Here is a 24,400-nt window from a genome sequence, read left to right as displayed (position 1 = left end):
CTTGACCTTTTCATGTCATCTTGATGCGGTGAAAGTACTTGATATTCTTCCTCCCTTGATACTCTTGTGCTTGTTGATGAAGTTTTCTTCTTGAAGTTGCATGATGGTGTAGATCTTGCCATCTTCCCTTTCTCATTTCTTCAAGGTGTTGCTTTGCAATTTGCATCATCTTCCTTTCATATCTGCAAAACAAAACAAGTATGGTATCAAATACTCATGACATATAGCTCTTACACACATTAATATGATCTCTGATTTTCATGTATTGCAAGTCTGATAGGTGTATCTAGGGGAGATGACTCCTTGTTGAGTTAATTCGCCGCCTTCTTGATGAATTTTGTTGCCCTCTTAATTGAATTTGATGAATTTCGCTGCCAATGCTTGATTGAAATAGCTGCTCTGCTGATCAGATTCGCTGGCAAGAGGAATGAATTGCTTTGAGATGATGTTTGAAACGAATGCTTGAATACCCTCTTATAGACAACTAAGGAAAGGTTGTGTCTTTTCCTGTGAAAGCCAACATGACTTAATAAAATTAAGTTTGCTTTACCCTTGCTGGCCGACTTGATACAATTAAACACATTTTGATTCAAATTTGAATTTCGTTTTTGGTGCCAAAGTAGTGTTTGATTAATCTTTAAAGTGCATTGAAATATCAAGGAAATTCGCTTTCCTCTCTCAATTTGTGAAGTTCGCTCTTAGACCAAGGCACGTGAAGTTAGTCTTAAATTTCACCTTTCATCATCACTTTGACTCCAAAATCACTCTTTCCAAGCATTAAATCGGCTAAAGGTAGTGGTCTTATAAGCAATCTTGCAAATTCGCTCCATTTGCCCAGAACATGAAGTACGCTCATGTAGGCTTGAACATGAAGTACGCTCCCATAGGCTTGAACATGAAGTTGATACAAAAATTGACACTTAACACTTCCTTGTTCACTCTTTTTCATTTCATCCATTCAAGTGCTTCAAATTATACTCAATGTGCAGTCTGGGAATAAATTCACTCTCCTTGTTCAGTTCATGAAGTTCGCTCCTCTCTCTCAATTTGTGAAATTCGCTCCCCTCTCTCAATTTATGAAGGTCGCTCTTGCATCTTAAATCATGAAGTTCGCTCTCCTCTTCTGATTCTTGAAGTTCACTCCTCTACCTTAATTTGTGAAGTTCGCTCCTATAGGTTTATAAGTGAAGTTCGCTCCTATGCTTTGATCCTTGAAGTTCGCTCTCCTCCTTCAATTTGTGAAGTTCACTCCTCTACCTTAATTTGTGAAGTTCACTCTCAACTCAAACTTGGATCAGCTCAAGGCAAATACTTTCACATTTTCTTTAGGCATATAAAGGAAATTCGCTCTCACTTGGGGATTCATGAAGAAAAATTCACTCTACTACTTTTAAACATGAATTTCTTTCTCCTCCTTCAAATCATGAAGTTCGCTCTCCTCCTTCAAATCATGAAGTTCGCTCCCCCATGCTCAAACATGAAGTTACCCACTAACTTGTCCTTCAAACACTTGTTGAATTTTTGAGGGAGCTTTACCATGTCATTTCTTGATCGGGTTTCTAAGCCACCTCTGCAACTTGACACTTGATCGGCCAAATTAGGTTCCTTTGCACTAAACCTGTTTGGTGAAAGCATTTCTCATCTTTGCATGAACAAAAATCCTTACTCCTAAATCGGTCATTGGAGCTTCATTTGTAGCAGATGATTGATCAATCAATTTTACTTGCCTTCATTCATCAAACAGATCAAGTCTTAAGGGTCTGATTTGTACAAAACACATTTTTCTAAGTGCTAATTCTCTCACATTGTCAAGTGGTGCTTTCTGCTCTTACTTGCACAATTGAATCAGGCCTGATTTTCACAACCTTTGGTCTGATTTTAGGATTTTTCACCTCTGTCTATCTGTGTTTGCAGGATTAATTCTATCTGAATGCATTCTTCATGTGGTAATGCATAGATCTTTTCCCTTATGTTGGGGAGTCCTGTTGATGTGTATTTTGTACACAACCAAACACAGAATAAAATACCCAGAGGTATCTTATCCTCTCTTGAGTAAAGTCTTTGAATGCTGAAGATATCGCAAAAGGATCAATCGGAAGGACTTCAAGGTTCTGCTCTGTAGGATCTCTACTCGTGGATAAGCACCAGTGGTCGTTGTGTTTGTTGTTTCTTCAAGGGGCCTTACGTACTTTCAAAGAAAGCTTGTCCGTGTTACTATCTTTCCAAATGAGGAAACAGGATTTTCCTAATACTAACAGATTTTCAAAAAAAGATCAAAAGATAAGGGTTTCAAGGAAGAGATACTTAAACTAATCCTAAGAATGACTTGATGAAGACTGGTCTTGATAAGATTCTACCAATTTCAGTATCGCCAAAGGATTACAACTCTACTGGAATTGGTGCGATCTTCTAAGGGTATTCAACGATTTTCAAATCACCAAGGAGATAGATACTATCAGGGAGATACATACCAATACTTCCAATGATAATTGAACTCTTAATCAATTTCAATGTTTCCAGTTGACCACACAAGGTGTTCTTACAATCAGTAAGAAGCTAGTGGTTTGGAATGTGAGTCTTATCAAAGATCAGGCACAACATTCATCCTTCAAACTTAAAATCTAAATGATATTTCTACGAAGAGTGATTCCAGAAGATAAACAACCATGAAGATAGCCACAAGGATTGCAACAAAACACCATAACTTCAATATTTCATTGATCTCATAGCCAAATAAACAACAATTGTTCAACTTTCTCTCTTCACTACTCGAATTTGCTACTAACAAAATTAAACTTATTTCTCTCCAACTTTCTAACTTTTCTTTCTCTCTGTCTCTAACTCTTTAAAATGAAATGAGTGAGGGCTTATATAGCATCCTCAAATACAATGAACGGCCCGAATCAAAAGAAGATCGATGGCTGAGATTTTGACACCTAAACCCTAATTAGGGTTTGTTACAAAAAAAGTCCCCATTTAGATAAACATTATTAATCCATAGCCAATTAAAAAATTGGCACAAATACCGAGGAGACATAGACCAATAGGAATTAAGTTACCACATCATCCTATAACAACTTTTCATCTAGAACTGTGTTCCCTTTCCTATGCTCTTTTCTAGCATATTCAATGAATCTGGACACAATTCCCTCAATCTCAGCAATGGGAATCTCAGGAAGATTCTTCATTCGCTCTTCCAAGTGAAGGACTTGATCAAAAGCAGTGAGAAGAGTCGTCTCCCATCCAGGCTCAAGTTCTTTGGTCTTCTCAATCAAGAACATAGTAGCATACATTTGATCTCGTTGCCTTTCTGTGACGATGTTCTCTCCCTTGCAAAAGATGACCTTGATTCTGTCCTCCAACTCTTGGATGTCCACATCTGTCTCGATCTCAATCCGCCTGTCAAGGATGGTACACAACACCTCAAACACCTTGTCTTGAATTGGATGGATGATGCCTTCAACTCGGCTGCATCTGGTGTTGACTTCTTCAAAAAGGACTTCCTTCATCTGGAGCAGAGCTGACCACTGCAGGAGGCTATGGGTTCCCCATCCATTATATTTTCTTGCGTCAGAATCCGTCTTGGTGTTTCTCTTATCACTTGTAAAACTGGGATGATAACATCTCTAGTGTGAGTGAATGCAGCCACAGTTATCATTAGATTATGGATAATCTCAAGGACCTGGATAGCTCAATGAACTGTCTTCATCATTCTTGTTGCAAATTCAACGGCTACCTTGTGAGATTCATCAATCCAAGAACTCATGAGTTGAACTAGGCTCTTCACCCTTTCTGCCTCATTTATTGAATCAAGAGGAAGTGCGTGTAAAGGAGATATTGCTGGATCCTGTCGTCTCAAAGGCTGGTTAAGATGGCAAAAATAATTCCTCCAAGCGCTGACCTCCTTTTCAAGCTTCTTATTCTTTTCCACTTCCTCTTTGAGTTTGTCTTTGAGTGTTTTCAGTGAATCAGTTGCTTCTTCCATAGCCTACTCGATGGTAAGTGGACCAAGATCAAATGTTTCTAGATCATATTCTTCTGCTAGAATCTCATCCTCATATTTGTCCACCACTGGTGTAGCTATCTGCACTTTTCTGGATCCTGTCTCATCTCTAATTACCTTTGACATCTTTGTGGCCTTCTTCTTCTCTATTACTTCATGAGAATTTCCTATAAGGCTTTCCAAGTCAAATACATGTTCTTCCTCTTCAACCACAACTACCCTTGTCAGCCTCTCTTTCAACCAATCCGGAATGGCAAATCTTGTTTCCCTCACTTGTATTTCTTTAGGTAGAGGTCTATCTTCCCGGAAAGGAGATGTTGCTTCATCATCATTCTTTTCTTCTTGTTGCTCATTAGCACCAACTTGGGGAGATTGACTTGATGAATGCTGAGGTGTCTGTCATTTTCCTTGTTTATCATTCTGTACCATGGATTCCATAGACTCATCAATTTCATATACTATCTGCCTCTGATCTTCTCCTTGACTTGCTTCTTTTTCATGTCTAGAAGATGTGCTTGGTGGGTGATCAGGATTTATTTTCTGCTTCTTCTTGGAAGGTTCTCTCTTCTCAAGTCCTTCTTTCCTCTTTGAGCCTTTGGAATGAGAAGTATTCTCACTCACACTTGTTTCTCCTTCTTCTGGTCTTGCTTCCAAGGTGAATGTCATAGATACATTCTGCTCCTTCAACTTTTGATGTTGTACATCCACCCATCTGCGAGTGCAAGATAAAACGGGAGCCATCAAAGCTCTTAGGTCTAAAACCTCGGGCTCATTCCAATCTATCTTCACTTCTTTATCTTCCTTCTCATAGGATGACTGGAGGTATCTACCATTATCCTGGGCTTGATCGGCTACTCTATAAATCTTGCATTTCCTGATGAGATCCAAGGGTAACCTGGAATGCATCTTTCTTTTGACCTCGACATCATCTTGGACATTCATCCAAAAGTCCTCCACCTGAGACTCATGCCTGTACTTCTTCCCGACTGTTTCTTCTATATGACCATGAGGATCAAAATTCTCTCTCGAGGCAAAGGATGTGAATGAATATAGAGATAATTCCTTCTCTGCATCTTCCGTGGCTTGAGTATTAGGACACACTTCAACTGAGTTCCCTAGTATGATGGGCACGGGAATTCCATTTCCATGCTTGTGTCTGAATGCTTTCGCATAAGCTGCCAACTGTCTAGTCACCTCAAGTAGTACTATCCTGTCTGTAGGATATCTTGGCAACATGTAGGGAGGTGAAGGACACCCATGAACTCTGATGTATGTGAATTTTGGAAACTGAATGAACCATGCTCCATGCTTCTTCACGAGCTCTTGTGCGTCCAGAGACAGTCGATTGTGAATCCCACCTTGCAATATCTTGGTAATATTCATCGTGAAGGTGTCATTGACTAGCTTGTAGTCACTTCTTGGCGGATGATGTAGTTGAACATAAGAATCACAAACTCTTATTTCTCTGGGTCCTCTTCCAACAACTCCTCTGTGAGGTAGTCCTGCATACTCAAAACCTCTGATCAAGGCATATACAACATATGAACTCATGTGAAATGACTTGGTAGGCCTTAGTCTCCTCAACTGCACATCCAGGCTGTTGCTAATGATTCTAGCCCAATTGAGCATTCCCTTTCCTTGGACAATTAGTTGTATGAAGAAGAACATCCATTTGTCAAAGAAGAAAGCTTGAGAGGCACCCATGACCCGATTGAGGAAGGTTATCAAATCCTTGAATTCTTCTTGGAAGTCGATTCTGTGCGGTGTATTGGGAATCTTGTTCAGGCGAGGTCTGCTCTTGAGTAGCCAATTCTTGTTAATGAAGTTCAAGCAGGAATCAGGATCATCCTCATAGATAGACCTAGCTCCTTCTAGACTTTTGTAGACCATGTCTCTATGTTCCGGGAGATGAAAAATCTCACTTATAGCTTCCTCCGAAAGATAGGCTAAGATAGTTCCATCCTCGGCCACGATCGTCCTTGAGTGTGAATCATAGTGTCGGGCACATTCAATCATCAACTCATGACACTTGACTGCGGGAGGGAAACCTGCAGCTTTGATGATGCCACTCTCAATTATCTTCTTTGCAACAGGTGACGACTTGCCAATGTAGGGTGCTTCCCGAAACTTCTTCACATTGAAGTTTCCTAGGTTGGTGTCTCCGATATTGCTCCACTTGGACACGATCCTGGTCTCCAATTTGTCATTCCTCTGATCCTCCTTGATGAGAGCCTGTCGAGTAGTGGATCCTCCGGCCTTGGGGGTCGTCATGTGACACCTACAAAAAAGCTTAAAGTTAGGATTTGAGCATAATATCTTCATTATAGGAGATTTGAGACCTTTCAAGGAAATAACTAAATATTAATTTGAAAATAATGATGAATCTAAGAATTATGGATTTTCAAATTAAATTAAGATCAGATTGTACAAGACTTAGATTTTTCAAAGGATTACTATGGAAAATCAAACTAAATCTTGAATAAAAACTTCAAAAATCTGATTCTTCATACCTCTTTCTTGAATTTTAGCTATCAACCTTGAAAAATGAAAGAAGGAAGATGATGAATTTGCTGGGCAAGGATGTTTGATCTGAATTTCTGGTCTTCCTTTGGATGAATTATGCTCCAATCAGCCTTCAAAAGAATTTTGCCTTCTACTAGCCTTCAAATACTTGGCAAATTCTGGAAATTAACCTCCAACTAGCAAGAAATTCGCTCCTCTAGATCTGCTCTTCAAGTTCGCATGAGAACAATGAATGAATGATTTGAATTTATCACAATACACCTCCCTTATATAGGGCGCTCAACTTGATTCTCCTTGAGGCCGACTTGACAAATAGGAAATAAAATGAAATAAAACCCCTTTTAAAGGATGGCCAACTTGGCAAATAAAGGGAAAATAATAAGTATTGAGCGCTCAATCATAATTTTTTATTTTTAAAATTAATTCCAAAGCTTCAAGGGTGGATTTTCATTTATTTCAAGGCTTAGAAATTAATTAATTAAATTATAAATGCCTTAATTCATGCAAACTTGTTTCAGCCTCCCAAATGTCTCGTAATAGGCTAATTTAGTGAAAAATTATGGGCTAGCTTAGGAATGTCAAAGCTTGATTAAGGCTTGATGAATTTTTATTTTCCTTAGGCATTAAGAATATCCAGAGTGATGTAGGTCTAAATCCTTTCAAGGCTTATTTGGACCCCTTTTCTAGGCTAGTTCACTTTGTGAATCAAAATCTTTACAACCTAGATTTGCAATCTCCCATGTCCTTGTCTTCACAATTTTGCAACTTGCCCTTGACTCAATCTAACAAAGATGAAAAATAGGTGTTTTTGAGGATTTCGCCATGGACCCTTTGGAAGGGTCAGGAGCGATTTCCCTAACTAGGCCATGAATACCATATTTTCTTCACTTCTAAATCCTCCGAAAAGCGAGCTTACGCTTGTTTTGGCCTAACAAAGCCTTGGATTCCAATTTTTTAGCTCTTCACATGAGTAAATTGGGTGAAAATAGGTATTTCGCTCTAGACCCTTTGGACGGGTCAGGAGCGATTTTCTCTTTTTAGGTCAAAATTCACTTTTGCTTGATCATTGACCCTTTTCAAGGCAATCTCTAGGGTCTATTCATCTCAACCACTAACTTGGCTCAACAATATTTTGAAGGAAACACTGCATTTTTGGGAATTTCGCTCTGGACCCTTTGGAAGGGTCAGGAGCAAAATTCACCTCTTGAGCCAATTTTCCAATCTCCTTCACTTCAATTCATCAAAATTCGCTCAATTTGAACCCACTTCTCAACTTACTAGCATTGGTTTGATCTTCACAAGGTGAAAAAGGTTCGTTTTGCTCAACAACCTAGCCAGGGACAAGACTTATCCAGGATTTCGCTCTGGACCCTTTGGAAGGGTCAGGAGTGAAATTCTCTCTTGAGCTCAAAATTCACATTTTTTGAAGGTTCAAATCTCTCCAAGGCATTCTAAATAGCTTCTTTCACTGTAATCCAGGCCTAGTTTTACTCAAACCTTGAAGGAAAAGGTGACTTTAGTGTTTTCACTCTGGACCCTTCGGAAGGGTTAGGAGCGAATTTCTTTGCTTGTAGCTCATTTTTCATCATTCCAACTTCAATCCTCCTCACAAGGCTAGGAAATAGTTTTCTTCTTTCACCCAATCCAAATTTGATTTGTTTTTGCAAGGCAAAATAGGAGATTTTAGGATTTTCGCCCTGGACCCTTTGGAAGGGTCAGGAGCGAATTTCCTCCTTTGGCCTAAAATCATCATTTTTGGAAACAAACATCAACTCAAAGGTAGTCTCAAAGGAATTTCTTACCTTAGTCTAGTCTTGTCTTAGCATAAATTTGAAAGGAATAAGTAGGTTTTAGGATTTTCGCTCTGGACCCTTTGGAAGGGTCAGGAGCGAAAATCTTGTTTTAGGGCTATTTTGCCATTCTTTCAACTTCAAATCACCTTCAAGGCATAGAAAATCTTGTCTCACTCCTCTCCAGGGTATAAAAACCAAAACTTGTCTTGATTTGCAAGGAAAAAGGGGCATCTTAGAAATTTTGCTCTAGACCCTTTGGAAGGATCAGGAGCGAAATTTTCATTAGGCTTCAAAATTTGCATTCTTGGCAACCAAAATCCACTCTAAGGCAATCCAAATGCCTTTTCACACCCTTGTCCAAGCTTGGATTTGCTCAAAATTTGGAAAAAAAGATGTTTTTAAGGATTTTCGATCTGGACCCTTTGGAAGGGTGAGGAGCGAAAATCACCTCTAGGCTCAATTCCTTCATCTTTCATGGTCTCTAGCAACTTAAAGTCACTCTTAAGGGCAACTTCCTCTTGATTTTGCCTTATCCCACACTTGACCTAGCAAAAACTTGATAGCAAAAAGAAGTTTTGAGAAAATTCACTCTGGACCCTTTGGAAGGGTCAGGAGCGAAATTTCCATTTTTTACCCAAAATCATCATTTTCTAAACTTGAAACTTCTTTGCAAGGTAGGATTTCATCCTTCATTACCCTAGGAATAAGGTTTCATGTCCAAGAAAGGTCAAAAGGTAGGTTTATAAGGAATTTCGCCTTGGACCCTTTGGAAGGGTCAGGAGCGAAATTTCCTTTCCTGGCTAGAATCCTTCATTTTCAAAACATCCCCAAGGATTCCAACATGTTCATTCTTCTTTTCATCATGTCTTGGATACCAAAACTAGGCCAAATAAGGCAAGAAATGTCTCTTGGAGGGATTTTCGCTCTGGACCCTTTGGAAGGGTCAGGAGCGAAAATCACTTCTTGGGCTAAATCCTTCATTTCTCCCTTTCAAAACGACCTCAAGAGGCAAAAGCAAGTTATTTTTCTTCCATCCATGCCATAACAAATCAAAAGCTTGACTTCCTTTATTGCAAAAGTAAGAGCTTTTAGGAATTTCGCTCTGGACCCTTTGGAAGGGTCAAGAGAGAAAATTCCCCTTTTGGTCCAAAATCCTTCATTTTCAACGCTTTCAAACCTTTCAAAGGCAATAAGAATGTCCAACCTTCCTTCCAAGATACCCTGCCAATCAAAAATTAGCCAAACTTAGGATGAAATGAGCTTTAGGAAGATTTTTGCTCTGGACCCTTTGGAAGGGTCAGGAGCGAAAATCTCATTCCAGGCCAGATTGCTCATTTTTCAAGCCTCAAACCACCTCATAGGGCAAAATTAGATCATTCTCCACATTAGGAACAAGGTTTCTAACCCATTCAAGGCAAGAAACAAGGTTTATGATGAATTTCACTCTGGACCCTTTAGAAGGGTCAGGAGCGAAAATCACTTCTTTAGGTCAAAATCTTGTCCTTCAAAAATCCACCAACTCCATCTCAAGGCAAGATCAAATCAATTCACCCTCAAACATACCCTAGAAAGCAACACTTAGCCAAAATTGAGAAGAAAAGGTGGTCTAGAAGGATTTTCACTCTAGACCCTTTGGAAGGGTCAGGAGTGAAAATCAAGATTTTAGCTTGATTCTTGACCTTTTGAACTCTAATCCTCCTTGAGAGGCGAACACAAACCTTTCTTCACGCATCCCCATCAAGATCCTTCCTTTAGCCAAGTAAAAATGAGAGCTTTCAAGAATTTCGCTCTGGACCCTTTGGAAGGGTCAGGAGCGAAACTTATATTCCTGGCTAGTTCTTTACCTTGCTTCACTTCATTCTCCATCAAATTTGATCAAATCAACTCCCCTGCTTCACAATCAACACAAATCTCCATCCAATTTGGTCTAGGTAAGGTCGAACTGGGTTTTTAGGGCCAAAGGAGGCAGGAAAGGGAGATTTCGCTCTGGAACCTTTGGAAGGGTCAGGAGCGAATTTCTCCTCCTAGACTGGCTTTCATCATTTCAAAGCTTAAAAACTCTCCTTCAAGGCAAAAATGTACCAACTTTCTCAATTATGCCTCAAAAGTCAACAATCTCGGTCATATTCTTCCAAAACTTCTTCAATCATCATCAAGTGCATTTGCTCATCAATTTCTGAAATCACCACTTTGATCTCCTTCTGATCACTAACTCTGCTCAATTGACTCAGACCTGGAAGAAAACATGACTCTAACAAGAAAACCATCAAATTAGACCTATCCTGACCTTAGACCTATTCACCCTGCTCTTCAGTCTCACCATCCTGATTCTCTTGAAAGGAAATACTCCATTAAGGCAAACTTAAGGTCCCAGGTAGACAACTAACGACCTCCAAAAACTAGGCCAGACTCAGCTTGGAAGAAACCCTAAAACGATCTTTCAAAGATTAGCCCTAATCTAGCCAGCCCAGACAACCACTCACTCACTCAAAACCCAGCAAGCAAAGAGAAAAACTAAGGGAAAGCAAAACCCTAAGAAAAAAAAAGGGGGTCCCCAGCCTGATGGGGCGATGTGTGAAATGGTCACAACAAGTCCCCATTCTTGGTTTGTCATCATCTTATATTCCTTGTGCTCCATTCTTCATTTGTTTACAAGTTACAACCATACCTGCAAAGACACACAACTTAAATCAAACATCAATCATATTTCTGAGTATGAAATAATACTTAGGTCTGATTGTGGTCTAAACTCAGAGAAATTAATCTACTGGAAATTGCATTTAAACCAAGGGTGAATGAGGTCTAATCACTTCCCCAAAGATCCGATAAAATTCTAAGTGCTCCTTCAAGGTGAATCTGTTTGAACAGGTACGAACCTAGAAGTTTTGAGTCAAATTTGAAGTGAGTTGCTTTATATTTCTTCATCCTAAAGTTTTAGTGGAGCCCAAATATGCAAGGGGTGTGAAAAGGGAGTGGAAAGGTGCAATAGAAAAGAGGATATTGTGGCAAAGAAGATGGGGTGATGTGGTAAAGAAGTGCCACGGAGGGGATGAGGTGGAAGAGATGAAGGGGTAGAGTGAGGTGATGCTCTCCCTTTTTATTTAAAATTCCTTACAAAACCTTTTCTTTCATTTCAAATTTTTTGGTGGGGCCCATGCAATACAAAAAAATTATAAATTCCCAATCCAAAAGTTAGTGGGTCCTAGCAAAGAGTCCTTAAAAAAACTTATTTAATTCTCTATTTTGAGTTTGTGTGGGGCCCAAAAGATGATGTGGCAAGGATGGATAAAGAAATGTGAAGTGTTGTGGGGAAGGGATGAGTGGTAGAGGAAATGCCACGTGAGGAAGGGAAGGAGAGGATGTTTGGGAAAGGGAGACAAAAGGGGTATGGACGATGAAGGTAGGAGATACATGTGGTGAGGAGGTTTAGGATGTGGGAGGAGTTAGGAGATGTTGGGAGATAAAGTGGAGTGGGAGGTAAAAGGGGTAATGGAAGGGTAAAGGTGCGTAGGCTACAATGGGATGGGGTTTAGGCTAGGTGAAGGAAGATTGGTTAGGATAGGATAGGGATAGGGGTAGGGTAGTGTGGGTAGTGAATGGGTGGTTAATGGGTATGAGGTAGAGGCAAGCTTAGGGAAATAAGGGAGGTAAAGGCTATGAGATGTGGGTTAAGATAGGTGAGTTTAGGGGAATAAAGGTAGTAGATGAGGATAGGTAGATGGGTAAGGAGGTTAGGATGGGGTATATGGGGGTAGTGAATGAAGTTTTAGGATATGATAGGAAAAATGGAAAGGTAGGGGAGTAAGATAATGGATGGGTGAAAGGAAGGGAGGGGGCAGTGGGTAGGCAAATGAAGGGAGGTCTAGAAAATGTGGGTGAAAGTAGAGGTAGGTGGAAATGGAAGGAAATGGAAAGGTGAAATGGGGATGGCAATGGTGAGGGATGGAAATGAGTGTGATCGGGTTTGGGCACCCACTGACAGTGCTGGGAGAAGCAAGTCGAAGGCTTTGGAGGGCCGAGGAAATGTTGAACCTCACTTCATCTCAAAGAGAGAGATTTGACCAGCTTTTGAGCAACTACATGCAAAAGGTTAATAGCAAAGACTTGACAACAACCAACAACTAAGCTAAGACAACCATCCTAGAAAGCGAAAAACTGGGGTCCCCATTTGCAATGGAGCGATGTGTGAATACGTTACAACTAAGTCCAGACCTGATTGTGAAAGGTTGTGTCCCTTTCAAATGGCAGAAATAATGAAGAGTTGCACTCTTTAAAAGGGTGCTAGGGGTGAAAGGGTGTGTCTCTTGCCAAAGGGCATACATGATGAATAGGTGTGACCTCTTCTCTCCCTCACATTGAGTGATATAAGGGAAAGGAATCAAAAGCCTCCAATGATATCACCATCGATCAGATCAGATCAGATCAGATCAGATCAGAACTGTTACTAAGTTACAGACAGTAACATCCTTGTTCTTGGTGGTATGCATGGGGATGTGCTTAATATGTATGCTTAACATATGAAACCTGATAATGTTCTTATGTAGACTTTAATAGTAATATTTATATAGAGTTTACGGATCTGGAGAAATCAGAATCGAAGCTTTGGAGCCTGCTCATATCCACGCAATAATATTTGGGGAAAAAGCATCTTTCTGGTATGGACTTTCTGTGCAACACCTTTACAGTATATATATACATGACTGGGTTTACATAACAGCATTTGTGAATCTTTGAGATAGATAACAATCAACAATCTGTATATTAATATTCTGAATATATATTTGTTTATATAAGTCTGGCTTTTGGCATAATTCTGAATATTCTAAGAAGAGATTGACAGTAGAGGGAGAACGGTTCAGACACCCTCTCTGGCATATGAGGGAGAACGGTTCACACACCCTCTCTGGTATATGAGGGAGAAAAGTTGATAAAGACACCCTCACAGGTATGGTTTGATAGAGGGAGAACGGTTCACACACCCTCTCTGGTATATGACGGAGAACGGTTGATAAAGACACCCTCACAGGTATGGTTTGATAGAAGGAGAACGGTTTAGACACCCTCACAAGTGGGGCTTGATTAAGGGAGAACATTTATTAAGACACCCTATCAAGTTATCCATCCTAGCTTGCTATGATTGGGGTTCATTAGTTAAGTAACCTTGTATTCAATTAATAAATTATGATCTATATCTCTACATATACAATTGTTTGTAATTGTTATTCACTTATATAATATAATTTGTAGGTTATTTTCTAACTTGTTTTCAAGTTTTCCCTTTTAAGGAGATAAAGGTACTGTTGATGTGTATTTTGTACACGACCAAACACAGAATAAAATACCCAGAGGTATCTTATCCTCTCTTGAATAAAGTCTCCAAATGCTGAAGATGTCACAAAAGGATCAATCGGGATGACTTCAAGGTTCTGCTTTGTAGGATCTCTACTCAAAAGCATACCATATGTGTCAGGTATATCCACGACTGATATGTCTATGAAATTTTGGACCCTCGGGTCTGCAGCTAACTGCATGTGGATATTGTTCAATTCTCCCATGACTAGAACTTCTGTCTTGTCTAATTGAGTAACTTTCCTTCTGGTGGGTGCAGGAGTTATACCTAGCTTCTGACAGACGGCCAAGGGCATCACATTACTAGAAGCTCCTGAATCATATAGACAGTTGTGCAATAATTTTACAAAGATTCTAACTGACAGCAGGAACGGGGCCGGCTCATCTTTTCCTTGGCAAAGGATTGAGGAATCCTCATCATGTTCTTGATTCTTTACTTCATTGATCTTTGGATTGTCATTCTTTTCTAAAGTTTCTTCTTTTGAATTCTCCGTTCTTTTTGATGGTTTCCCTTTCTTTATTACATCCTTCTTAGCAGCTACCCACTTCTCGGGAAGGGCCTGGCTTGCAGTGAGACTCTCTTTGACGGTGGGTTGAACTTTCTTAACGTCACCTCTTTTAAGTAACATTTTTCCTTCTAACATATCCTCCTTTTTGGCTGGGAAGGCTACGGTTTGGACCATACACTCGTCTTCTTCGGACTGCTGCTTGCTATCAGTTTCATCTTGAATTACATTGACGGTGGCTTGAATATTATTGGCCACTTCTTTGGGCGTATTCTGACTGTTTGGCCTTACTGTGTTTGAATCATTCAGGCTATTAATCACAGCATCTTTAATCTCTGACACCTTCAATAACTCATAAAGCGGCAGGCTAATCTTAACCTTCTTGAGTTCTTCCAATACGACCATAGCCAGTCTTTTCATTTCATCTCTCGGGGGAGGAGGAACATTCCTTTGCCTATACTCTCGCACATCTTGTGGATAATCTGGATTATTGCTAGCCTTTGGATCTGGAGGAGTAGAGAAATTGTTTGGAGGGATGGATGTTGTCAGAGGTTCCTGATTTCTCTGATTTCTTTGGTATACTCTGGGCCTACGCCTCCTGAGGATTGGTGGAATACTTCTTTTATCCCTTCAACTAAGACGCTATTATTTAAAGGCGGGAAATAATACTCTGAGTCTTCAACAGGTTCATTTGCTGATGCAGGTGGAAACTGGGAACCAAGAGGTACCATCGGTCCATTAGCTGATTCTGGCAGAAATCTTCCATTTTGAGCTTGGTTATTTTCTCCTTTTGGTAAATGTTTGTAGCTTTCCACAACCATGGCTTGATCATAGCGGGTAGTCGGGACCATTTCATATCCTGTTGTAGGAGGATTTTCAGGTGGATCATTGCTACGCATCTCCTACTGGAATATGTCAGCTGCAATTTTGAATTCAGAACACTGCAATTCAGAATGTTGGTTTGTACTGTGGAGTCTACACCAGCTGGATAAGGCCGCCTCTGCTAGAAACACTTTACTGGTAGGATGATTTTCTTGATTCTGTGAACTTGATGGGTTGTCTAGTGGCGTCACCACGTTTCCATTATTAGGAGTTGTATTCCATGTTCTCCTTTGAAAGCCTTGATTGTTGTTTCCTTGATAGTTGTTTCTAAAACCTTGATTATTATTTCCTTGAAAATTTTGATTGTTTGCTTGTTGTCCTTGATTAATTCTTTGCATGCTTTGCAGTTGATTATTTTGATTCCTCAAATGGGCTGCATATTAGGATATGTTGCTTGTGGAATAGGATTCATGACTGGGTCTGATTGGCCAAGGCTAGACTAACTGCTTGAATTTGGTTCAGTGCTGCAATAGGTCTCATATGAAGTAGTGGCCCAGTAATATTCTGCCCCATGTGCTTACTGACCTCAATAATTTTTGCATATGCTGCATTTAGACCATTCGGGATAGGATAAGTTCTTACAAACATGGCAGTGAGATGATCTAAGGCTCCATAATAAATCTCCCTTGGGTCAGCAATGAGATATGGATGTCGCAACATCGTGTAAGCCCTGTGGAACCTGTTATTGAAAGAAGTGATCGGCTCATGTTCTCTCCTTCGAATCTCAGCAAACTGTCTATACAGCTCAGCTGGTGTGGTTGGGATACCAAACTTTGCAATAAATGTATCCTTCATTGCATCCCAAGTCCTGATTGACCCCGTTGGCAGGTGAATGAACCAGAAGTATGCTTCTTCTCCTAATGAGTAGGGAAAGAGCCTACATGCTACATCTCCATATTCAACTCGCCTGTTACGAAGAAGATCTTCAAACATCTTGATATGATCCTCCACGGTGCGATTGAAATCACTGGCATTGAATTTAGGACAAAAATTCTCAGGATTCTTAGGCATATCATGATAAATTGCAAATTCTAATGGCAATGGATTATCAATCATCCATGTAGCGTCGTTGAGTGCATGAGCAGGAGGAGGAGGAGGAGGAGGAGCATTGTGAGCCATCGTGTTTACTGGAGGTCGGAAACTTGATTGAGAACTTGATGATCCAACCTGGCTTGCTGGTTGAGAAATTGCCTGGATACTTGTGTGAATTGCTGCTTGTACTTGTTTTTGAAGAGATGGAGCTTGTAATGACTCAGGAGTGCCTTCTAATCTCGGTTCAAACTCTCTTGGATTATCTTCTCTTTTGGCCCGCTTCGACCTTGAAGTGAACTGAAGCTCAATCAGATTTTTGGTGCCTGGTGTAGACCTCAATATTCTTTGGTGTTTTTCAGGTGAGAAAGAACCAATACGATCCAGCATGAAGATCTGTTTTACGGAGATTACTGTAGGTTCCTTTGGTTGCGAAGTTCTCGGGCGGCAGCGCTTTGGCGTTCTTCAGCTCTGTCTACTTCTTGTTCCAAAATGATTCTGACCCTATTATACTCAGCTTCACTTCTCCTTAAGTTCCACGCTAGGTCATTCAATCCTGAAATAATGTCCTCTTGAATGTTGCCTATTTCCAAATTGGGTTGCACTACCTCATTCAATCCTTCATGTGGCAACACCATCGTGGTACATGCTCATGTTGAAAAAAAAAAAAAATTGAATTTAAATTTTCTGGATAGTACTGTTCCTCTTGATAATCAAACTTTTGTATAAGAAAGTGCCCTCCTTCTAGTGCCAATTCTGTTGATGTGTATTTTGTACACGACCAAACACAAAATAAAATACCCAGAGGTATCTTATCCTCCCTTAAAGTCATCCCAATTGATCCTTTTGCGACATCTTCAGCATTCAGAGACTTTATTCAAGAGAGGATAAGATACCTCTGGGTATTTTATTCTGTGTTTGGTCGTGTACAAAATACACATCAACAGGTACTCCCCCTCTAACCCTCCCTTATCAACTGAGAATTGTAATCTAGGGCAAACTAGGGCACTTTACAAAAGGGGACATTACATTCAAGGCAGCAATTTCCTAAAATAAGAGATAATTAAAATATAATTAAGTTTTAAGCCAGCAATTAAGAGGAAGAGTTGTGACTCTTTTAAGGAGTAGAAATATTGAAGAGGCGTGACTTCTCCCTCATATTGGAGGATATAAAATTTGTGAAAATGATAACATCATTAGAATTGCTGCATGTTATTTTGCATCGGAAGTCTCAAAAAGTTACAAAAAAAATGGAATAGACCACAAAGACCCCTTTGCAGCCCTAAAGAAAGACATTGCAGTTTTTATCCAGCAAGGGCAAGTCCTTTTGGTAGGTGATTTTAATGCTAGGACTGCAAGTGAACAAGCTAGCATTCTTTGTTGTTCAGAAGATTGCAATCCTATTTGGCTCACTGAATTAAGAAAGCATCAATGGACTAGAGTTTCAGAAGACAACAAAGGTTTCAACCACTTTGGAGAGGAATTGTTTAATTTGTGTAGCGCTTTCGATGTAATCATTTGCAATGGTATCAGCAAATGGGAAAAGTTTGGAAATTTCACGTGTAACACTTACAATGGGCAAGCATTGTGGACTATGCAATTGGCTCTCACAGTTTATGTGAGAAAATGGAGGAAGTTTTGATCGGTGAGCAGCACTGGGATTTAAAGTCAGACCACAAACCAATTTACTTAAGTTGTTCTTGGGCTGAAAAACAGCAACAGGGGATGAATTCTCAATTTCTACCTCAATCTCAGTCAGAGGGCAGAATTCTTTTGACCCAAAAAAACTGTGATATCTTCAAGATAACTCTCGAGAGGCTTTTTAAGAAGGAGAAAATTTCGTTCAGATACAAATTGTTTTCCGGTCAATGCTTGGTTTGACGAAGAATGTAAAATGGCAAGGAAATCTCTAAAAGAAAAAAAATCAGAATTAAGCATTAAAAGTTACGAGCAAATTTTAAAAATAAAAAAAGCTGATTACATGATCACAAGGAGAGAGGAGCTTATTTTCCTTGGTAAAAATAACCCCAAGTTATTTTGGAAAGGGCTTCAACCACAAAAGAAACAAACGGTAAATAATATATCATCTACTCAATGGTTTGACTACGAAAGGCAGCTTTATGAGCAGGTTTCTGAGATTGATCCCCCCCCTTGGTCAATACTACGGCAAATTTGTTCACCATACAAGAGATAGAGATAGGAATTAAAAAATTGGGTATTGGAAAAGCAAAAGACTTGTTTGAGCTTCAAGCTAAGTTTCTAAAATGGGGTGTGAAAACTCTCGCTCCGCACATTATGAAAATATTCAATGGCATCATTCAGCGCAGTTTCCCTAAAAATTGGACAACTGGCCTTGCTATTCCTCTTTTCCTGAGTGGTGATGTCAACAACCCATCCAACTACAGGACCATTATGATTAATCCTCTATTTGCAAAACTTTTTGGCAGCATGATAGAAAACAGAATTAGCAAATGGGCAAAAGTAGAAGATAAACGTGCAAAAGGACAAGCTGGTTTTAGGCCTAAACATTCCACAGTAAATCACTGCATTACTTTGAGGCATATCATTGAGAAGGTTTGGGAGAAAAAGGAAGAAGCATTTTGTTGCTTTGTTGATTTCAAAAAGGCTTTTGACATGGTCTCTAGAAATAAGCTTTGGCACAGGATGGAGGAACTTGGGATTCCTTTGCACCTTAGAGCGGCTGTCCATAGGCTTTATGAAGAGGTCAAAGTTAAAATCAGAACCTCAGCTGGCATCTCTAAGAGCTTTAGGAGTGATATTGGGGTCAAACAAGGTTGCCCCCTATCCCCTACCCTCTTTGGTTTATACATTGACAAGCTTGAAGAGTGGCTGAATTCACAAGATGGCGATGGTATTCACTTGGGAGAGCATGTGATTAGGCTTCTCCTCTATGCGGATGATCTCATTTTGATTGCTAAATCTGTTGTTGGCCTTCAAGAGCACCTTTATGTTCTTGAAAGATTCTGCAAAGTGGTTGGGATGCAAGTCAATATCAGCAAAACTAAAGTCATGATTTTCTCTAACAGAAGAAAACAAAACCAGCATAAGTTTTACTTTGAAGACAAAATCCTTGAAGAAGTCACTGATTACAAATATCTTGGAATTGACTTTAGCAAAAACTTGAGTTGAGATTGTTGTAGAAAGAAGAGGACTTTGGGCGGTTGGAAAGCATTCTATGCTCTTCAAAATAGATGTAGAGAAGCAGAGTTGTGGGATTGGAACACTACCCAAACTCTTTTTGGGCTTCCTGTGCTTCCAATGGTTCTTTATGGTTGTGAATTGTGGGCCAATAGTACTTCAGATTTACAATGGAGGCAAATTGAGCAAATTCAGAAACATTTGATTACAAACAAGTTCAAAATCAAAAGCACGGTTCCTTATGATATCATGCTAGCTGAAATTGGGGCTGTTCCAATTGAAGCAATGGCTATGATTCGTCTGGTAAGGTACTTAAAAAGAATTCAACGAATGAAAGAAAGCAGATGGCCTAATATTGTTTTTAGCGATGTTTTGTGCAAAAGAAAGAAGACTTGGATGCGGCAAAACAAAACTTGGATGAGTAAATGGAATATATACTTGAATGCTTGTCCCACGACCAGCAAGGAGATTAAGACTTTTGTGATGGATAAGTTTTGTAAGTGCATTTGGGGTAAAGGACTAGGGAGAAAGAAGCAGTATTATATCAATGAGTTCAATCCCACTTTTGACCTTCATCAAAAAGTGTACATTGGTGCTAATATTCCGTGGAAAGCTAAAATTCTTATTGCTCAACTTAGAACTAACTCTCATCAACTCCGTTCAGAAACTGGGCGTTGCAAAAGGCCAAAAGAAGTGTGGGAAGAAAGAGTGTATTTTTTGCACCTCCGGAGAGGTGGAAACTGAAAAACATTTCATTTTGGAATGTGATGCATATAAGGACAGCAGGGACAGTTATGCGAATATCTTGACTGCTAGCTCTTGGTATAATTTATTTAATGAGGGGTTAGTGGAGAAGTTGGGGGCGCTCATCATCACCTTACATAGGAAGAGATTGGAATTGCGGAAGCCAATTTGATCTGGTGGTTTGTCCCATTGGCTTTTGTTAGTCTCGTGGACGTTAAAATTTATTCTTCTTCTTCTTCTTCTTCTAAAAGGAAGAAGAGTTCATTTGACGTGAGAAGTCAAGGAATGGAATGATCAAGTGGAAAATAGAGAGTAAGAAATCCAAACATCAAGGAAAGCAATAAAGCAGAAATAAGAATAAATAATCAATTGAACAAGACAATCTGATACAGCAGAGTATAATATTTATTTAGTGATTGGTATGCAGCATGAATGTATGTATTGTTTATTTATTTATAAAACTGTTAAAGCTTTCATTTATTTATTGAATTAAATTGCCAATTCTTTGAGATATATATTAGTTATTTGTCTATTTGATTTCCAACAAGCAATCACATATGGAATCAATGTGAAACGTATGATAGGGAGATGCAGCAGTACTGGTTCTCTCATCAAGTACGCCAACCCCAAGATGGATGTACCAATACCTAGGGACAAGGAGCCGAATGACTCGGAGACTCATTCTATGCCCTTGGGCTTGATTGAGGACAGGCTCCCGGCACCCTATCATGCTTTCCCATCGAATTTCATAATATGGTTGGCTGTTGGGAATAACCATGAAATGGACCCAAATGCATTTAGGATATTTTGTATTCTATAGGGATTATCTATGATCATAATATTTGATGTTAATTAATTACAATTTTCTCTAAGTTTTATAACAATCGTGTAATTTATTTATAGAATATTCCTTATAAATATATTGTATTGATTGAATTGTTATTTTGGGCAAACATCAGGTATATTCCAAAAGAGGGCATTACAGATGAAAACAAACACTTTACTGTCAAATTGATGTATATATGAGATTAGTTGGAAGTAGATTGATGATATTCAATGGTGAAAACTTTAGCCACCCATTACTTACTAAGTAAAGGATGTTTAATAGTGGAAACTTCAGCCACCTATTACTTATTAATTAAAGGATATTTAATACTGGGATTTCTATGTTGTAATCAGACAAGATTAAGTGAATGCTAAACTAGCAGGCCTGAACAAGAAATAATATGATGTAACTATTCATTCCTCCTAAATTCTTTTAGCCTATAATTTCAATATTTATTAATTGAATATCATGTATTGGTAGTAACAGCTCAGCAAGTAGTTTCATGAATTTTATGATGTATACCTGTTTAGGTGCAGGATTTACATGCAGTGTTTTTATGTATAATTATGTATAATAAACGAATGTTTCATAATCAAGATTACATCTTTAAATACCTATTTAAAATATGATGTTTGCTTTCTCATTTATCTGATTTGAATTCTTTGTACACCATACAACTTCATCAATAGACCAAAAGTTACAAAATATAATTAATTTTTTTTATAAAACTAGAATGCAGGAAGAGAATTAGAATTAAATTATCAGACTGATTTCTGCTGAGCCTGCCAAATAAGAAAGTTATAACATGGCCCAATACAAAAGTAGATTCTCAACCATGTGTATATGATTTTTTTCTTGTTTCTGATGATGGCATTTGATATCAGTTTCAAGTTATTTCTGAGCATCAGTTGAAAAAAACAAAAAGATTTTGGTTTTCATTATGTTTGCAGATTCAGAAGGAATGAAATGAGAAGGAAAGTTATGATGATTGTAAAAAAAACAAATCCTACACATTTATCGTAAAGTATTTTGGCATAGCACATTCTACAAGTCATATAACAGTCTCTTTTCTTGATATAATATCCTCTTCTTCTTTTTTAAGGAAACAAGATAGAGAGGGAAAATCTTATATATAAAATTTTGAAGATCTTATATTGCATTTTTCAGAATCCTACCTGTGGAGCATTATGGATAAAATCATCAGCAGTGATAATACGGCCATGGGGATCAACCCTAGCATCATCAATAAATGCATCATCTTCAATGATTCTTTGACCTGCTAGTTCATAGTGAAATGCAACCATCACTGGAAATGAACATAGAGAAACTAATAGTTCAAAAACTGGCTAAACTAAATAAATATCAACTTTCAAACGTTATTCTAAATGCTAACAATAAACAACAGAGATATTAACTTCGAGTCTCCAGAAATTTTGTCCCACATTTCTTTCATTTTTGTGTCATTTATGTTGCTCCTAGAATTTTCAAAATTGTCTCCAAAATGAACAATTCTCTTGATCTTATTTACAGGTTCAAAATTGGATTCTGATTTCTTTTCTTTCCACCCTCATTATCCATCGCTTTCTTTCTTTTCCTAGCTTCGCCACTGGCTCTAACTTCACTCTTTCTCTTCAGTGACTGCTCTGCCTCATTAGAGCTTTCATGTCCAACTGATTTCTTTTCTCTCCCACCCTCATTATCCATGTCTTTCTTTCTTTTCTTAGCTTCGACACTGATTCTATCTTCACTCTTCCTCTTCAGTGACTGCTCTACCTCATCAGTGCTTTTATGTCCAACTGATTTCTTTTTCTCTCCCACCCTCATTACCCATCTCTTTCTTTCTTTTCCTGGCTTCACCACTGGCTCTAACTTCACTCTTTCTCTTCAGTGACTGCTCTGCCTCATTAGAGCTTTCATGTCCAACTGATTTCTTTTCTCTCCCACCCTCATTATCCATGTCTTTCTTTCTTTTCTTAGCTTCGACACTGATTCTATCTTCACTCTTCCTCTTCAGCGACTGCTCTACCTCATCAGTGCTTTTATGTCCAACTGATTTCTTTTTCTCTCCCACCCTCATTACCCATCTCTTTCTTTCTTTTCCTGGCTTCGCCACTGGCTTTAGCTTTCATGTCCAACCTTCTTTATGAACCTAATTTTATTTTCCTAACCTTAGTATCATTACCTTCTCTCGAATAAAAGAAGGAGAATGAGATTTCTCATTGCAATATTCATTCTCATCCCCTGGCTCCAATCTAAAATCTCCAAGTCTGCTCTTGTTTATAACCCTAATTTTTTTGGATTTTGCATTAGTGTGATGATATTCTTCAGAGCCGTATATAGGAGAATGCGATGGCTCCTACAACCCTCCTTAATCACTGTCCATGACGAGATCCATGACTGTTCTCCTTCATCACAATGACTGCACACCAACAATCAAGACATCAGATTTTATTAGCGAAGGCAACAAAAATGTTCCATGTACATGTACTTCAACATACAATTTTTTTAATGAGAATATGGTGTATAAGATGTGGAGTACACTCTAAAAGCAAGACCAGTGTTTGAAAACGGTTTAAGAAGTGCTCACAACTCTTATAATCTATGTTTAAAGAGTTATAACCCATGTTTCCAAATCTGAAAAGATGCCATTTTTACAAACTTTTTATTCTTCTTCATCACAGTAACTGCAATTTCAATCGTCAATAGCAACTTCCAGTTTCATATTGTCAAGACAACAAAACTGACATGCATGTATCTTAGTCTTCCCAAGTCTTTTGTGCATGCGCTGAAATCACTTAGTCGTGAAGCATCGAGAACCGTATGTGTACCCGCAAATAGATTATAGATGAAAGATTTGAAGATTTCTCTCTTCTGCCAAAAATGAATCCATGTGCTATGAAGTTTTGTGTCAAACGGCTCGCTCACCTCCTCAATTGCTCTGTCTCTACTTTCACTCTACTCTTGCATATAATCTCCACCGAGTTCGCAGGAAAACTTTTCCCTAAACCTTAAGACATGAAATCAGATAGCGAGTTCTATACAGAGACCGTAATTGAAAAGGATTGCAGGCAAGTGGAGCAATCCCATTCTCCTATCTACGACTCCGAAGAGTATCAGCACACTAAACCAAGCCAGGAAAAAAAAGGGATACAAAGCAGACATGGAGATTTTAGACCAGAGCCAGTGGATGAGAAGGAATATTGTATGAGGAAAGACCAGGAGAAGGAATATTGCACGAGGAAGAGCTTCCTTCTGTAAATGCAGCAAGTTAATCTGATATTTTTTATAGCAATGTGCTCGTTGAAAGCATTTTATTTTTTCTCGAGTTTCTGTGAGGTCAGCAACAATGTTTTTAAACTTTTTACTCACTTGGGCAGGTCCTCATGCGGCTGTGCTTATTTTGGCTCGCTGCTGTTCTATTTCTTTTTAATAATTTGTGGAATTGTTGATGCATGTATAAAAAAATTGTGCTTATTTTTAAATGATACTTTTAAATAAAAATTTTAATAATATTTTTTACGTATAAAATTTAAAAGCAAAATTTAAGGCAAATAAAATGGAAAGGAAAAAAAATTGATGAAGTCAT

The 24,400-nt window shown here is 38.8% G+C and overlaps 1 long non-coding RNA gene across 7 annotated transcripts in view; it reads right to left on the bottom strand.

Moving 5' to 3' along the window:
- LOC131856115 (uncharacterized) overlaps positions 1–24,133 on the bottom strand; it is a 57,262-nt gene extending 33,129 nt beyond the window's left edge. For 3 of the 7 annotated variants that reach the window (XR_009358247.1, XR_009358245.1, XR_009358258.1), the window contains exons 1-3: positions 23,474–24,129; positions 22,230–23,233; positions 21,990–22,090 (exon numbers count right to left, since the gene is read on the bottom strand). This is a non-coding gene — a long non-coding RNA (uncharacterized LOC131856115). Of the gene's footprint in view, positions 1–21,989; positions 22,091–22,229; positions 23,234–23,401 lie in introns of all 7 variants that reach the window. The other 4 variants (XR_009358260.1, XR_009358261.1, XR_009358259.1 and 1 more) reach the window with 4 other exon arrangements.
- Between the last annotated feature and the right edge of the window lie 267 nt (positions 24,134–24,400).

Source organism: Cryptomeria japonica, chromosome 1, assembly GCF_030272615.1.
Source record: "Cryptomeria japonica chromosome 1, Sugi_1.0, whole genome shotgun sequence".
Taxonomy (NCBI): domain Eukaryota; kingdom Viridiplantae; phylum Streptophyta; class Pinopsida; order Cupressales; family Cupressaceae; genus Cryptomeria; species Cryptomeria japonica.
The sequence above is the reverse complement of the archived record's forward strand: the minus strand, read 5'-3'. Positions and strand labels throughout refer to the sequence as shown.